Source organism: Dasypus novemcinctus, chromosome 21 (genome assembly GCF_030445035.2).
Source record: "Dasypus novemcinctus isolate mDasNov1 chromosome 21, mDasNov1.1.hap2, whole genome shotgun sequence".
NCBI lineage: Eukaryota > Metazoa > Chordata > Mammalia > Cingulata > Dasypodidae > Dasypus > Dasypus novemcinctus.
The window spans coordinates 42,799,270-42,812,315 of NC_080693.1; positions in this window are offsets into that span (position 1 = coordinate 42,799,270).

Below are 13,046 nucleotides of genomic sequence, written 5' to 3' on the forward strand. Positions count from 1 at the left end.
CCTTTACCTCCTCGGAAACCTCCCTTAACCCCTGGTGCTGCATTCTGGGGGGGGGGGGGGGGGGGGGGAGGAGCCGGGTAGAGGCTACCATCTGCCCAGGACTGTCAGAACTGGACAAGTGACCCAACATAAATACTAGGGACAAGCCAACAAGAGAGCATCTTCTTCCTTGGTCAGTTGGGAGGATTTCAGGAAACTGAGCCTCTGAAGCAGTGCGTGCCCCTTGGGGAGGTTTCACGGAACGTGACTGCTGTTACCAGGCCTTTCGTCTCCCAGGCCTGGCCCACCCATCCCCCTCTCTCTGCCTCTCACCCCCGCCCCTTTGCCAGAGTCTCACTGCAGCCAGCACTCTTACAGCCGTCCCGGCCCTCCTGTGACGTTAAGGAGCAGCAAAGCTCACTCTGGAATGGTGTCAGGAGCCGTGGCAAGCCCAGAGCCCCGGGTGCAGGGCCCTCTCCACCCTGCTGGAGGGAGCAGTGTATCCACAGGCCTTGGGGAGGGAAATAGGCCCGGGAAGTGGGGCTCCCTAGCTTTACGAACACAGCCATCGCCCGCAGTGAGTGTCGTTTCACAAACGGCCAGGGCCAGACCGCGCTAACTTCCCTATCCCCAGAGGCCCAGCAAAAGTCGGTGGATTAAATTAAAGCAGCTGAGGTTTGAGTGGGATCGAGGAAGGCTCTCACGATAGCCTGGGATAAGATGCTGTCCTGTCCCGGGAAGGGAGGCAGGTTATGCTGCTTGGCCTGGCCTCGGTCTTAGAGCTGGCAGAGGGGTTCAAGAGTGGCGGTCAAAGGAGTAGACCAGGGGCAGGAGTGTGGATTATCTCCATTCTCCTGCTCTAGAATTTAGTCATTTCATTTTGGTATGATACCTAAATTTCCTCTAAGCTTAAAGAGAAAAATAATTTCTCGGAGCTGGAATGTGGCCTTGAGCAAAGGCCCTCCCTGACCCGGGCCCCACCCTCACCCTCCAAGCCTCCTGAAGGCACGTTCCACTAAAAGACAAAGTTCGAGGTGGGAAACCCAACTGTCGATACAGTCACTCTCTGCAATCAGGCAGAATTAATTGTGTGAACACCATTGATCAAAGTACTTAATACTTACAGGGGCTGAGAAGGAGCTGAAATGGAATTTCATTACCAACCTGCTCACCCCTAATGAAACTCCTAATAACTCTCTAATTTTTCTTTCAGATAAAGGCTGATAGGTGGAAATGGGGGTGGGGGGAAGGACATGGAAACTTATTTTTCCTTTGCTAGACTCTTGAGATAGATCCAGGTGAAACACCCACTCCCTGGGGAATCTTGTCAACCCAAGCCACTAGGCAGGTGTGGCCAGCCCCGAGATCCACGCCTGGAATGGGGTGGGTGGGGCTGGGCGCAGGTCACCCTAAACTTCATGTGAGGCTAAAAGCAATCAACTCTGATTTAGCTTAGGGTGATTACACAGTGCTTCAAGGACAGCTGATATCTTTTTAGGCTGAAAACAAAACACATATGGGACCCCTGGGCACAGAGCAGAGGGTGGGGAGGTAGGGTGTGAGCAGGAGTGGTCATGGGTTGAAGAAGGTCTGAGGATAGTAATTCCACGAGGAGGGTAACCAGGCGAGTGACCCAGAGCCCTGGCTCAAGCCCCGAGTGGGCAGCAGGAATTTCCCTTTCTGGGGCCCGCACACTCACACACGGACTCACGCACACAGGGCGTGAACACGTACCGCACGCACGCAGGCGCACATATGCACACGGAAGAACGTAAGCCCCAGGCTCTTTATTTTATCCTGCACCCATCGGGGTGTTTGAAGTGGAGCAGGCACCCTTTGTTCTCTGAGAGGGCAGGGAACCTGGCAGTCTTCTTTTGTCATTTTATCCCTGGCACATAGTGGGCACCTGGGAAATAGCTGTGGAAAGAAAAGCTGAACGAAACACGCTTCCGGCCAAGCTCATCTGCTCACATGCTGGCTCGCTCCTTAATGCCAAGCCCTGCTGGAGGCTGAAACTCCCACTTCCAGGAGCCCCCCAGTGAGGTCTCCTGACCCTGGCTGCTCTGGATAGCCTTAGCACGTACGTCCCTCCTCAGGCTCTTGTCTTCCCTTGCTCTGTGTCAGACGAGGGGCTTCTTGAGAGAACTACCAAAGTGGGGGCTCCAGAAGGACACGGATTGCCCCCCACGGCTATCAGAATGGAAGCTCCCTGGGGGTGGGTCTCGGCCACCCCCATTCGTCTGGGAGTTCCAAAGGGGACAAGCCTTCATTAGATCCTTGTAAGATGTGCCCATCTATTTGTTGGGGCTGGTGAGATGGTGCCCCCTTCTTGTAAGCTCTCTCCTTGAACCCCTGAAGCCCCCCAGTGCCTGGCAGATGCAGAGAGCCTACCCAGCGCCCTGGTTCCAGGCTAAGCTCATGGGGTGGACGGGGCAGGGGGGCGGTCAAAAGCAACCGGGCCTGGGGTGGGCTGGTCGACACGTGAGTGAGTACTTGTCTGTGGGAGCGTGGGAGTGCACGCGTGCACCTTGCTTCCTGACAGTAAAATCCAGGCCTCCAAGATCCTGGCCCCAGGATTCCCTCCCCCCAGCCTACCTCAGGCCCCCAGAATTGTGGCTTGACATAGACTACGGTATGTGAATATATCTCAGTAAAACTGCTTTTAAAAAAAAAAGAATGGTGGTCTGCATGGGGCAGGGAGGTAGGAGAGGCTGCCCCACATCCAGGTCTTGCCCTCCCCCTCCCCACAGCCCTCTTTCCTGCCCCAGCTCCCTTTCCCGGGCTTCTGGGGCCTGGCAGGGAGGGAGCAGGGAGGAAGGAGCAGGGTGAGAGGTGGGGGCAGTGGAGGGCAGTTATTTACAAAGCCCGTGCCCTCGGGACCCTTGTCCTGGACAACAATTACAGCCCCTTAATTAACTGAAACGCAGTCCGCCTGTCGATGGAGGCAGGTCCCCCCTGAAGTTGGCTGCGCCTGCCGCTGTCTAGTACTGGTTAATGAATATAAATCAGATAGTTTATAGTTAGCAAGCAGGGACCGGGCTGGCAAAGGCCTGAATTGCAATGCAGAATGCCCGAGGATAGGAACATGCCCGGCATAACAGAGGCCCGGGCACCCATGGGGCAGCGCTGGTGGGGAGGGAGCAAGCCTGGCCATCCACCTTGCACTCGGGCTCTGAGAGCACACACAGGTGTATGTGCAGCCTGTGCACCGACCCAGCACCTGCCTAGGGCATTCGTTGCACGTACAACCTTACATAGCCACAGAAGCAAACACCACAGGCATGGCTCTCTTGGAGACACAGGAAGGCTGAGGACAACACAGCCCCCTTCTGAAACCCACAGGGCATTGGCTCTGGGCAGCTCCTGCCTTGGATGCCAGAGCCTTACCCTCTGCCCCTGCAGAAGACGGATCCCATGTGATCCCTGCCCAGTCCCCCTGATTGTGGGGACCGCCCCGTTTCCCCTCCCCAGGCTGGACTGGCTGGGCTGACAGACCCACTGTGCTCTGCAGGACCGTGGAGGGGCAGCTGTGGAACCCCGACTCCAGGCGGGGAGGCTTCTAGAATGCGTGCAGAGGAAGCAGACTGACGTGTTCCCGTCCAGGGCTGGATCTGGGACGTGGTGGCCCCACGCTTGGGCTGAAGCGCTGCTGTCGCCGTCTTGATGGTTTTTTGAACCAGGGGCCCGGCATTTTCCTTCTGCACTTGGCACCTCAGATGATGTAGCCGGTTCTGTCCTAGTCCTTGACATAGGGACGGGACAAAGGGCGAGTTGGGGGGGGGGGGGGGGGCGGGTGTTTAGGGGATTCTTGACAGAGCTGTAGCAATAGGGTCTTCTAGAAAATGCACTTTACCCGGCTCTGGGGCTCTGTCCTGCTAGTTTTGTCACCCGGGCGAGTCACCGTCCCTCTCTGGGTCCCAGTTCAGTTCAGTCTTCCAAGGAGATGACTTCCCGGCTCCTTTCTAGCTCAACCCCTCCTCCCTGGGAAGAGGCCAGACCCCGGCATCTTGGTGAACACGTAACACACACACACTCCCAAGCCAGGCTTCCCCTAGAGCCGCTTCACTGCCTCTGGAAAGATGGAATTGGGAGAGGGGAGGAGGCGTCCCCACACCCAGGCAAGTCCTGACACGCTGCTTATAAAACCAAAACCCGCCAAGGCCTTCCGACTCTGTTTTCCCCCTTGGGGCGGCGGGCTCCCGCCCGGAAAGTGACGGGGCGGTTATGGCTTGCGGGGTGGGGAGGCAGAAAAAGTAAGAGGCATCGACGACTGGACGAGACCCCCGCGTTCCGCGGCTGGCCCGGCGAGGAGGGGCGACAGTTATGTACTCCTCCCGGGCTCCCCTGCCGGGAGCGCCGTGGGGAAGAGGGAGAGGATCTGCGGGTGCTCGAGACAAAGGAAACCGATCCGAAGACCAAGGGCGCGGCGAGGGCCGGGAGGGCGCGGCGCGGCCGAGGCCAGGCGGCGGGCCGGGCTGCGCGGTGCAATGAGGCCGCAGTTCCGAAAGGGTCGCTGTCGCGCCAGGTCCCGCCGTGCTCTCGCGTGGGTCCCAGTTCCCTGCCCGGCAGTCGAGGCACCTCTCCTCCAGGCTGCAGGTCAGGGGAGGGGTGAATGGCCTCTTGCACCCCCTGCTGCCGCCCCCAAGGGCCCAGCAGGGATGTAGGGGTACACCCAGTCTCCACCCTTGTCCGACAGCCCCTCCGGACAATTCTTTTTGATGGAGCCTGCGCAGGGGCTCTTGGTGGTGGGCGTAGGTGGTGGTGCTGTCCTTGGCCTGCACCTCAGCCTTAGACCTCAGTAGGTAGATCTTTCTCCCAGGTAAACTGTGAATACACCCATTTCACAGATGGAAGAGTAAAGCCACAAGCACTCCCTGGAGACCAGCAGCAACATGGAGGTAAAGCTCAGGGGACTTGCCCAGGCTCTGAGTGGGACCCTGCTAATCCCATAATCCCACCCCTGCACACACACCACCTCCACTCCAGCGACGGCTGGGAACTTCAGTCTGGGGTGAGGTGGGGAAGAGAAAAGGCTCATCCTGGAGGCTCCGACGCTTTGACAAGAGTCCCCCAAACATTGTGTCCCAATGAGCCTTTTCATGGCCTGGAGCGTTTAGCAATCTTCACCACCACAGGGCCGGGAAGACAGGGGGATGTCAAGAACTGAATTCACAAATATTGATTCTGGAGAAGGGGCTGGAAGGGGCTTGCACTGTGACTCTTACGGACTTGGAACTGGTCTTGATTCCTAACCCACGCACATCAGCCCAGGTGCTTGGAGGGGGCGAGCCTTGCACCCCATGTTTCAGGGAAAGTGCCACCACCCAATGCTCAGAGAGGGTGCAGCCTACGCCACAGTGTTGGGGAGACTGCGCAAGCTCTAAGTAGAGGCAGGACTGTGGCTCCAATGGGCCGGTAGGACAAAACATTGATCCATAGATGACTCTCAGACTTTGTAATCTAATGGAGTTTGCCCTGCTGGGTTTCAGATTTATTTGGGGCCTGTGGCTCTTGTTTTCCTTCCAATGTCTCCCTTCTGGAATGGGAATGCTTACCCTAAGTCTGTCACACTAGACAAGCAGATAACCTGTTTCCTAGGTTTCATAGGACCACAGAAAGAAGGAAATTTTGCCCCAGGATGGACCACTGCCATAACTGATTCTGATGAGCATTGTTCTAAAATGCCTTAAGACTTCTGGGATACTATTATGGAATGGGCGTATTTTAAATGAGGAAAGAAGCATATTTTGGGGGTCCAGAGGGCAGACTGCTGGGAATCGAATCACATCCCCCATAAAAGGCATGTTCAGGTCCCAACCCCTGGTCCTGGGGGTGTGAACCCATTAGCACCTAGGACCTCTGAAGATGTCAGTAGTTAAGGGGTGCCCAAACTGAATGAGGGTGGACCGCAATCCAGTATGGCTGAAATTCCTAGAAGCAAAGGAAAGTGGATGCAGAAGGGCAAGTCATGGGGAGCAGTCAGAAGCTGGAAGCCAATGGAATCCAGCAGATGCTCTGTGCATTGCCCCGAGATGGGAAAGCCAAGGAACCCCAAAGACTACTGGCCAGCCAGAAGATACCAGCTCCGGGAGGAAGCAAGCCTTCTAGCCTCTGAAACCATAAGCCAATAAATTCTTCTTGTTAAGCCAACCCTGGTGTGGTATTTGTTTTAGCAGCTAAGAAATGAAAACATACTCCCATGCACATCCCAGAGAACCTGGCTCCCAGAGTTGGGTATGGGTGACAGGAGGAAGGAGGGTTTTTTTTTCAGTGGGAATCTGGCCAGGTTCCCTCATGCCTCCCTTCTCTGATGGAGAGACTTGGAGAAATCACATAAATGAATCCCAAAGACACTCTCAGATGCCAAGGCTCTGTGGTCTTAATCAGGGAAGAATTCCCAGGGAAGGCAAAGTTGAGGGATGCTTTGAGCAAGGAGAGGATGAACCTGGGCAGTGCTGGGAAGCCCTGGTGGGCCACCCCTTCCCATCTCCCCAGTGTCTGCCCAGCAGGCAGCAGGCATGGCGCAGCCATTCACCTGGGGTGGAAATGAGGAATCATGAGCTTAGGAGGCCCATTATCCCTTTAAAGGATTGGCTGGCATCACCCCAACACAGTAAGGCTGATGGCATGGGGTGGCCCTTTTGTGCCCATGCTTGGCTCATAACTAGCAGGATCAGAGTGCCCTGGGCAGGCTTGGGACCGGGCATCTCTGGGCACTGCCCTCCCTAGCTAAAGGGCGGGGGGTGGGGGAGAGAACGCTGCTTTGGTGCAAGTCTTCTCACTCCCTCAGGCACCTTCTCAGAGTGCGCCTCTTCCCTGAGGCCTCCCCAGACTGACCCCAAATGGCCCCCGCTACAAATGTCTCCTCCTTGTCTCCTCCCAGACTCAGATCTCATGAATTTGTGCATCCACCCTCAGAGGGGAGGAATGTGGGAAAGTGGAGAGGATGAGAGGATGAAGCTCTGGGTTGGCCAGTTTGGGCACTACAGGCCAAACTCTCAGCCCCCAGCCTCACCCTCGGGGCTTGAAGCTCTCCAGGGAGAAAAGGAAGCCTGTGTCCGAGTTCTGTCTCTGAACTTGCCAGGTGACCACCCAGTCCCCCCACCCGTCATAAAGCCAGTGATCTTGGTGCTCCATGGGTCAATGGGTGTTGGGCGCCGTCCATCTGGCCCAAGTTTGGGACTGGAGAGAGGGTGGCAGGAGGTGGGAAAGAATCTTGTGCTGGAGTTTTCTTGAGTCTCCTCAGGCTAGAGCAGGAAAAGCAAGGATTTAAGGCCAGAAAGCCTCGAGTTTGGCCTCCACCCCGGCCACTCTGCTGCCTTGAGAAGGCACGGTAACCTCTGCGGCCCTCAGAACTGATCTTTCCTTCCACAGCGATACTGGGAGACATAGAGATGACAGGTGAAAAGCCTACCTCGCGGGCCGTGTTTTCTTATTATTAATTATTGTTTTTCACAGCCGGGCTCAGGGTACATTTACACATGACCAGGGAGAGGGAGGTGCTTTTGCAGCCCCTCTGCTAGGCCCACGCACTTTGATTTCTCTCCCATTTCCATGCTGGGGAATGTGTGTTTGGAGAGAGGCAAGGAAAGCAAGGGAAAGGTTGACTGCTTTTTTTTTTTTTTCTACCTCCCTCCCTTTAGCATGGGTGACACTGGCGAGAAGCGAGCAGCTGACCCGGGTTTGAATTTAGAGTGTTCATTAATACGATATTATGCCATATGCTCCCGCACACTGTCTCCCTCTAATGCAGCCGCCAATTTGCTGAGCAGCCCTAATTAGTAATGGTATAATGAGAGGATTCGGAGGCTAATGTGGTGGGTGGGGATGGGAAGGATGGGATTGCTCCTGGCCAGTGGGGGGCGGGGGGCAGGATCGGGCTGCAGAGGGCTGCGGTTGGGGGCGACGGGGCATGGCAAGGAGCCATCTTGGCCGAGGGCTGGCTGAGACCCAGAAGGCAAGATCCCCTCCCCCCCATTCCTCCTGGCCCGAGGCTCAAGGTTGTGGAGTGGGGTGGGCAGCAAGGTGGCGGACAGGGTGCACGGAGAGGAGAGAGAACCTGGGTGAAGGAGGGGGTAATGGATGATCCTTTGTTTCTAACTGAAGGCGGATGACAGAGGAACAGTCGTGTGCAGCGTGCATGTGTGTGTGTAACACTAAATCCTTTGAGTTCTTACCATGTGCCAGGAACTCTTCTGGTCCCTCTGTCCTGCCTTAATTCTTTGAAACTTCAGACTCATCCTGCCAGCTGTGACCAAAATCATTTTCCAAGTGGGGAAACTGAGGCTTAGAGAGGTTCCAAGGTAATGCCACTGGTGAAGGAGCAGAGGATTGGCAGCCAGAACTGTCAATGTGACCATCACTATGGGGACAGCAAGGGGAAGAGAGCACAGAGGAGCGGGTAAGGATGGGCCTGGGATGGGGGTGGCTGTCTTGCTTGTAATCCCGACTCCTGAGCGATGTATCTGTCCTCTCCTTCCTGTCTCAGTCCCTAGTTGCCCAGCTGCAGTCCCTGGGCTGAGAAGGCTCATAGGATTCTTAGTTGAGAAGCCACCATACCTGAGGTCCAGGACACGCTCACTCCTTTGGCCATTGCCCTGCCAGTTGCACTGTTGGCCTGGGCGACTTGAGCCTCTGAGTTTACAGCCAAGTCTGCTCCTGGCCAGAGTGAACCTCTGGGTTCAGGGTTGCCCTCCCACTTCTGAGCTTCCCCATGCCAAGGGGCATGTCAGCAGGGGCAGGTGGATGGGCCCCGGAATCTGCATCTTTGAGACCCCATCTCCAGCACCCCTCCCAGTCCCCTCTTTTCCTGGCACGGCTGGGCTGTGCTCCCTCCCCGGGTGATCGCAGCTCTCCCACAAACCCTCATTCAGGAGATGAAATATTCATCACGTACATATTGGCTCCTCCAGCGGCTTTTAGGGAAAGCAAATGAGACTGACTCTGGGAAGGAAATGAGTGTGAGGCATGGCGGGCGGGGGGCAATGGAAAGGACAAGGGTGGGGAGGCACCTCCCAGCTTCAGCTTCTCTTGGATCCAGCTTCTGGGAGCAGCCTGCACCTTCTGTTCCTGGTACCCTAGAATACCCCCCCACCCCCGGCAATACCTTCACCTTCCCACCAGCCCCAGATCCCCCACCACTTCTCCTGGAAGACCAGGGCTTCACAATTTTATTCTCTAACACACCCAGACAGAACTGCGAGGCACTAATTCATTCAACCACCACCACTCTGAGTCAGGCACTGGGCCTGCAGCGGTGCACGAGGTAGCATGGTCCCCACCCTCGTGGAGGACACAGAGGTATAAGACCATTTCAGTGGGTGTGGGAGGGGAGCGGAACACCCATTTTAGTCTGGGTGCCTCTCTGAAAGGTGCCATTGGAGCTGCCCCTTGGATGGTGAGGAGGAGCTTTCCAGGCAGAAGGAACAGAAAGAACAAAGGCTCAAAGGAAGGTGAATGTAGAGTGTCCAGAGAGCAGCAAGAGGGGCAGTGTGGCTCTGACTCAGGTGGAGACTGAGCTTGGAGGAGGCCACAGGGACCTAGTAGGGTACTGAGGGCTGGAATATATTCTAAGAGCAAAGGAAAGCCACTGGGGATGGGACAGGAAGAGTGCTGGACTTGGGGCTGAGGCCCTGGGTGTGAGGCCTGAGTCGGTCACTTAAGCTTCTGGCCTTACCTTCCTCATCTGTGAAATGGGAACAGGAAGCCCAGTTCACAGGGCTGCTGTAAGGGTTAAATAAGATCATTCACGTGAAAATGCTTGGCTCTTCGGAACAGAGAATTTTTCTGCACCCAGAGCTGGGTAAGCCCCCAAAGTTCTGCCTGGCCAATACCGAGCCACAGACCCTCAGAATCTTGGTGTGGTGCAATGCCTTAGAGGTCTGTCATTGAGCAAGCCGTTTTGAGCAACTACTGTAGGCCTGGCACTATTGCTTGGGGTCAGGATGCAGCCATGAACAAGACAGACTCAGAGGACGACTGGATCAGTCCATTTCATAGATATGGTATGGCAAGTTCAAGGTCACACAGTGCTCCAGGCTGAGAGCAACAGTCCCCTGCCCATTAGTTGAGTGTTCACCCCCAGATTCTGACAACGGGCATCTGTTTCCACTTCTTGATGGATTTTGCTACACTGGGTCCCCTTTGGGAGGGGAGGTGGCTCCCCTGTCCTGTGGCCCTGCCTGGAATAGGAGGAATTCTACCAAGGGGATAAGGAAGCTTTCTGGAGGGGTGGTAGCTGTGATGGGCCTTGAAGGACAGATGGGGCTGTGAGGATCGATGGGCACGTGGCACAAGGGAGAGCATGAGCAAAGACTTGGAGACAGGAAAGTGAGAACATATACGTTAGCCAGCAGGTGTGCCTGTCCCTCTCAGGTTTGGCAAGGAGAAGGAACAGGGAGTGATGGCCCTGGAAAGGCTCCCAGGCAGTGGGGAGCCATCGAGCTCCTGGAGTTGGAGAGTGGCATTCTCAGGACTGCTCCCTGGAAAGCTCTGGTAACTCTGCTGGGAGGTCCACAAACAGGCTACCACAGAGGTCCCAGTGAGTGTTAATGGAGGAGTCCACTCAAGCTGTGGCAGAGGCAAAGAAGAGAAAGGAGCGATTTGAGAGGCACTGCAGAGGAGGAAGCCACAGGAGCCAGCCCCTGAAGGGGTGTGGGGAGCAGGAGAGAGGGAGGAGACAAAGAGCTCTCAGAAGATGGGAGATTTAGCTGTTCTTTATTGATTCCACGAACATTTCCTGAGCACCTGCAGAGGGTCAGGCCCCATGCCATTCAGGCAGGAAATTGAGCAAAATTGTGCAAAACTTGCAGGCTTGTGATTTGTGCTCTTGTTGGGATGGGGAATGGGCAAGTGGGAGCAAAGGGGTCGTGGGGCCGCTGGTAGCCCTCTCTGAGCCTTGATTTCACTCTCTGTAAAATGGAGGAATTTCAAAGCGTCATCGTCCTTTGCCCCAAAGCCTCTGGGGCCAGAGGAAATGCTAGGTGCTTCAGGAAGCCGCTTCTGGATAGACACTCTGGAAGTCTGGGGACTTGAGCAGATGGAAATGCTGGCAGAGTGAGGAAGAGCGCACAAGGCTCTCCTTTGAGGCTGGGGAGGCAGACTGTGGCCGGGGGTTATGTCCTGGAATTGTAGGGACAGGTCTCAGGGCCTCCCACTTCCCACCTAGGGAAACAGACCCAGGAAAGGGGCATGTCAGGAGCAGGGAACTTGGCACCGATTCCTTCAGTAACAACAGCAGCCGCGGCCACAGCTAACGTTTCCTGAGTTCTCTAGAGAGGCTTTGCCTGCATTAGGTCAGTCAGTCCCCATAGAGTCTTGAGGAACAGGTCCAGGTACAGTCCTCGTGTTCCAGACTGCTGCGCCCGTTCGGTCAGTGACAGAGCCAGAACTGGAACTCAGGCTGCCTGACTCCCACGTTCCAGCACTAAACCTCTTCTCAGACGCCCTGGACCCGGAGCCCCTCTGCCCCGCCATCCTCCCTGTCAAGGACAGGGGAGGACGTCCTCCCCTTCCCCGCCCCCCCCCCCCCCCCCACTGCAGTGTTGGAGGCAGCAGAATCCAGGGCCTCCTGGGAATAAAAACCCTGGAAGAGAACAGTGGAGGAGAGGTAACGTTTTGGACTTGCCACCTCCGGGGCAAAAGCAGGGTGGTGCCTTCCCTGTATGCTGGAGTGGGGGAGTGAGCCCTGGAGCCCCCTTTCTCCCCATCCTGACACCAGTTTTCCAGGAAGTTTGGAGTCTCCTCCTGCCCTCCCCCACCCACCAGGGTGAAGGTTTGTGGGGAATGTTCTCCCGCAGAACTCGGCACGAAATAAATTCCATTCTTACTCTGCAAATGACACTGCACATAAATATTCAGTAAATTAGCAGCACGCTTTTATAGATTTATCAGTCATTGCAGGCACAAAATGACAGGCAATGTTGTAGCTGAAATATTAATGCTGACAAATTAATGATTTCTGAGTAAATGATGTCATTTTTGCACCGTTTCATTAAAATTTACTCACTTCTGCTTCATTTCTGGACCTAAAAAAAATTAAAATCATTTCTTTCTCTCTTTCTCCTTTCTTTTTAGTGTGGGATCAGTTCCCAAATCTGAGAGGGACATAAATTTTCCCCAGCAGCACCCCGGAAATGGAGGTGGGGAGAGCCAGGCAGAGCGAGCAGTGCTCCCTGTCTCTCCCTACCCCTGCCCTGGAGAACGGCTGGGGCGAGTGCCCCTGCGTCCCTTTCCTCCACCATTAGAGACCGGCCTCCACCGTTAGTCTAGCTGGAACCCAGCAAGGAGCTATGTCTGGGTCAAGCCTGGAATAAGGGTGAGGATTGTAGGGGCAAGTGGGCCGGGAATTTTGGGGGGGGGGGGTACGTCGTGGGGGGGGCAGGAGTGGGAGGAAGTCATTATTCTCTCCCATTTGGAAGCCTGGCAGGCCCCCAGAGCCTTCATCATATATAGCCTCCTTTCCTGCAATAAATTCAATTCAAGGGAATAATTCCTGCAACTTGTGTAGTAGGTAAAAGGAAAAGTATTGAGAGTGTAAACATGCCCGACTACCCACCCCTCACTACATTCCTCTGGAATGAACAGATCTGAGCCCAAATCCCAGCAAGACTACCCAGGCGCTGTGTGACCTTGGGCAAGTATCCTCCCCTCTCTGTGTCTTAGATTCCCGCCACCCTCTCCCTCCCCACACCGTCCTCTCCCCCCTCCCCCCCATCTCCCCATTTCTCAGGGTCCTTGGGAAGATCAAATGGGATACTGAGGACAAGGCCCCTGCATAGGGACAGGTTCCCCAGTCGGTTGCCTCCGCCCTCCCAGCTCCTCCCGGCACGTCGCTCTCGGGAAGGTGAGAAGGGCTGCGGGAGGGGGCAATGGGAACCCTGAAGGCCGGGGCGGTCCCATCCCAGGGTGACCTTGCCTGGCCTTTTGGAGGTGGGGGCACAAGGAGCCAGCGAGTGCCGGAGTCCCGCGCCACCGCCCGCCTCGGTTCGGTAAATGTGCCCAAATGCAAAACCTCGCCCGTGGGCGGCCGGCGCAGGGCGCCTGGAGGCGGCGGGGCCGGGGCGCCC